The sequence below is a fragment of the Vespa mandarinia genome, chromosome 9, assembly GCF_050613455.1.
Source record: "Vespa mandarinia isolate Hongniang chromosome 9, ASM5061345v1, whole genome shotgun sequence".
In the NCBI taxonomy this organism is placed as follows: Eukaryota; Metazoa; Arthropoda; class Insecta; order Hymenoptera; family Vespidae; genus Vespa; species Vespa mandarinia.
In genome coordinates, this window is record NC_140818.1 from 895,001 (window position 1) to 899,757 (window position 4,757).

Sequence of the window (4,757 nt, forward strand, 5' to 3'; positions counted from 1 at the left end):
CCGAACAGTTTTAGTTTACCGAAAGAACTCGTACCGAATGGGACATTCGTTATTCGGAGTTATTCTCCAAAGTGTGATCCATTTTATTATCTCCTATTTTCCTTAATCCATTTCTTTCGACTCCTATCGATCCCTTTATCACCTTTCATTACAACTTTTTGATAGACATCAATGGATGGAGAGGAGAACGATGAGAGAATTGTGAAAAAAAGAAAAAAGAAAAAGTTTGTACGATTGCTCGTTTGTCGCGAAGAAGCAAATTTTTATTTTTTTTTTATTTATTTTTATTTCTTTTTTTTCAAACGTACAAAATAACCTGGTCTAGGACTCCTCCTCCTTCTTCTCTTTATCCTCCTGGTGGTGAACAACCGAGTGTTCCTATGGAATAATCGAAAATAGAAGAGGAACGTGTGTAAAGTTGATTAAATATAAAAAGGAAGATTTAATTCGATGTCTCGAAGATTGAAGAAAGAACACTTCTTGCCAAGTTTAATCAAATGATCGGCCAATTAATCTTAAGGATAATATCGATCTATTTCTTTTTTATTTTTTTTTTTTTTTTTTATATTTTTCTCAGGTTCTCTTTTTTTATATTCATATATACATATACATACACATGTTTGATTGAGAAACTTAACATCCTTTTACTCGTGTTTAGCATTTATTCGTGGCATTTTTCGATCTCGTAATCTCAAGAATGAAAAATTAGTGAACTGGAAGAAGGGACGATGGGAGAAAGAAGGATAAGAAAAAATGAAAGAAAAAGAAAGAAAAAGGGAAAAACAAACGGCAAAAAGGGAAAAGGAAGAAAGTTGTAACGAGAGTCCAGAAATCAGGAAAGGCCAGACTTTCTTGTGAACAGAAGGAGGAAAGGAAAGAAAAAAAACAAACAAATAACATCTGTACGAGGAAAAAACCATAATGCACATAAATGTAAATAAAAATATCTCTCCGTTCGCTCGATAATCGATAGGTATGGTAATATGTATAATACGTATGTACTTACGTGAGTGTACTTATGTATATATAGGAGTGTCTCCTCTGTGGACGTGTGTTTGTGTGTGTGCGCGCACGTGTGTGTGCATGTATATAAAACGATTCGATTTCGATGCAATTAACAAATGGATAAATAGATCGTCCGACGATAATCTAAAACCGTAATGGAGAAAACAAAAAGACGAATAACGTAAGCGAGGAAGACGAAAAAGAAAAAAAGAAAGGAGACAAAGAAGTAGAAGGAAAAGAAAGAAAAAAGAATTTTGAAAAGAGAGGGGAATATGGGACTGGGGGGGAGAAGGGCTGTGAGGCTAATGGGAAAAGAAAACGATAAATTCGTTCTCATTCGTAATTCGTATATTTCCACCTATCGTCATTCGTATGTACCACATATTTACTTATGTAAGTAAAAGTACTTACGTAGATTGATGCCGATTTTTACGATTCCAATGATAGGAATCGAATGTCTCATCCATCACTTTAAAAGACGCGAGACAGAGAATATCGAAACCGCGAAAAACACGTTTGTAGTTTCTCGAATAAATAGATTTGAACGGTCGTTTTTATTGTTTATGCATCTCTCGCAATGGTGTATATAGTATGAAAAAAACGAATTTCTTCATTTATTGCGAGGAGACACCACGGAGACTTTATAATTGGGTGGGCAACGAAAAAGAAACGATGAAGGATGATAATACGTTTGTATATAATCTAATTGAGATGTGTGCAATGTGTATGCGTGCGTCTGAGAGAGAGAGAGAGAGAGAGAGAGAGAGAGACGGGGAGAGAGAGAGAAAGAGAAAGAGAGAGAGAGAGAGAGAGAAAGAGATATAGATAGAGATAGAAAGAGAGAGAGAGAGAGAGAGAGAGAGAGAGAGAGAACGGAAGAACGAATATGCAGATAAAATGTGTAAATTATGTATGTATCTACGTGTACGATCACGGAGATCCGCCGTCGGTAAAAAAAGAAAAGAAAAAGGAAAAGAAAAAAAAAAAGAAAAATAAAAATTGATTTAAAGATATTAAATAAGCGCGAAATGGTTCACGAATCGTAACCTATGGCCGCTCTGTATAAATGTAATAACATGGTAATTTATCCACAAGAAATACACATATAATAGCGAAATAAAAATCCGATTTCAATAATTAATCTCGACGTTTTATCTCGACTAACAATCGAGTTATTAATTCCTTAGAATCGTACGTAAACAAAGCAAGTAAGTAAGTACTTACGTTTATCTTGATAAATATATGTAGATAGATACTACCCATATACATACATACATAGATATATACTTAGATATCATTACACACCTATTAATTGTCCCCTTTTCGATATTTCAGAAACCAATATATATATATATTGATCTTAATTTTGTTTTCTGTTTATCTTGGTTAAAAATCTTTTTGATGATCCTTGAAAGTTGCAACCTTTGTAATTAACATGTCCTCCTATTTAGAAAAAAGAGAGTAAAGAGAGAATTGATTGTTGGCAAACGACGAGAGCGTTGATGACGCCTTAAGAAACGCGTTAACAATGACCGTATCGCAACGTCATCGAGGGATGGTGTGGAAGATTGGTATATATAGAGAGAGAGAGAGAGAGAGAGAGAGAGAGAGAGAAATTCACTGGACTTATATTACGGTTTTCTCAATGAGAAAGAAAAAGAGAGATAGAGATAGAAAGAGAGAGAGAAAGAGAGAGAGAGACGTTTGCCGCTGCTATAAGGCAGCCGAAAGTGTCCGGTAGATAATTAGAAATATGTTAATTCGCCGTGGCCGCTAATTGGTTTTTGACTAAATTTTTTTAATTAAGTCCTAAAGCCGGGCGGCGCGCTGATTTATCGACGGCGACCGTCGGCTAATTATAAAATATATATACAAGGGATATATATCCGTGCGTGTGCGTGTGCGCATGTGCATGTGTGTTTATATATAGGGAAAGAAAACACATACAGGGACGCTTGCAAACACACACACACATACACGCGCACACGCACAAATACGTACGCACGCACATACACATACCTATACAATTTCGCCAACGCGTTCCTTCGTTTCATCGTCGTTATCATCGTTGTACGTTCGTGTGCGCTCGTCGCGCGCACCTGTCTTCTTCGGTGAGAATCGTGAGTGTTCTCATTGGCGTAAAATACGATCGTTTACGTGAGCCTAGGAGCTTTACGAAAATCAATTTTCTTTTATTTTTTTTAATATTCTTTTTTCTTCTTCATTTTCTCTATAGTCGAATCGAATTATAGAACGAGCTTGTAAAAAAATGTCTACGTACATACGTAGATACGCGGTTATATTTCGAGAATTCATACGAGAAAATATTTTTTCCTCTACATTGATTATATCAATAATAATTTTTTTTTTTTTCATTTTATTTATTTTTTTCTTTCCTTTTCCTTTCTTTTAATTATATTTCCCAAACGAAAAACAATATCGACACGTACGATGATATTACTTTCTTTTGACATTTATTTATATTATTACAATATGTGTGCAGGCGCGCGCGTGTGTATGTGTGAGTACACATCTACCGATAAGATGATCGATGATGATAATCATCGAAAGTGATAGACATTCGAAGGTAAGAAAAGATTCGAAAAATTTGTCGAAAAACGACGCCAATGTAAGTCCCAGCGCGTGTTCACGCAGGAAACCTGGTCTTTCCTATCTGCGAAAGAATGAAAAGGGAGAGAGAGAGAGAGAGAGAGATTGCGGAGTTTAAAACCGACAGAGACAGAGAGATACAAAGAGAGTGATACAAAGAGAGAGAGAGAGAGAGAGAGAAAGAGAAAGATATCCGTTGTTTCGCAGTCTGAAGTCGATCAAAGAAACTCGCCGGTCTCTTTGAATCTTTCATCCGCGCTCGTAACTGTCCTCACTCGTTGAAGACCGGTAGCCTAATTGTTCTTCTCCGCTAATGTATATAAGGATAATAACAAGAAGGTAGGATATAAGGCGTAAGACGTAAGATGTAAAGATTTAGTTAAGTAATAATTACCCGAGTGAGTGTATATCATTTTGATAGAGAGAGAGAAAGAGAGATAGAAGTAGATATATATATATATATATACATATATATATATATATATATATATATAAAGAGAGAGAGAAAGGGATACATACATATATCATATTAAAAAGAAATGAACATATTTCTTAGGTATACTCAGTAACATTTTCTTGCCACATGACAAGAGGTATTAACCGTTAAAGGATTTACAAAGGGACTGAGCGCGATAGTTATAGTTATAAGTACTGGTATTTATCCTTGATATAACATAAAGGTAACTCACACCACGATCACTTTGTTGTACTAAACTTTTAGACACGTACATACACACAGAACCCTCCATATCTTCTCTTCTCTTTTCTCTCTCTCTCTCTCCCTCTCTCTCTCTCTCTCTTTCTTTCTCTCCTTCCATACTGAAGAAGGTATACAACAATAACGAGTTATTCTTCTCGCTTATAGAGAGTCACGTAGAAACTATCCTATCATTCCATATTGATCAAAATTTATGTATGCATGCATGCATGCATCTATGTATGTAGGTATCTATGTATGTATGTATGTATGTATGTATGTAGGGAGCCCGACCGATCCTACGCATGTGGTCACATTGAGAGCGCTGACAATTAATTAAAGAATAATTTCTTGTCTTGGCGATACCCGGAGGAGCGTCGTCGTCGTCGCCAGTTGGCGGCCAATTATGCCCTCGGACGCGAACGGAATACCAAACAGCCCCTTC

At 35.9% G+C, this 4,757-nt stretch overlaps 1 protein-coding gene across 1 annotated transcript in view; it reads left to right on the forward strand.

The window, feature by feature from the left end:
• The window catches only part of Msx (homeobox protein Msx), a 21,843-nt gene extending 19,727 nt beyond the window's left edge, over positions 1-2,116 (forward strand). The window contains exon 5 of the mRNA XM_085659371.1: positions 1-2,116. This exon is cut by the window's left edge and continues 367 nt beyond it. The gene's annotated coding sequence lies outside the window, so the exon portion shown is untranslated.
• The last annotated feature ends 2,641 nt before the right edge of the window (positions 2,117-4,757 follow it).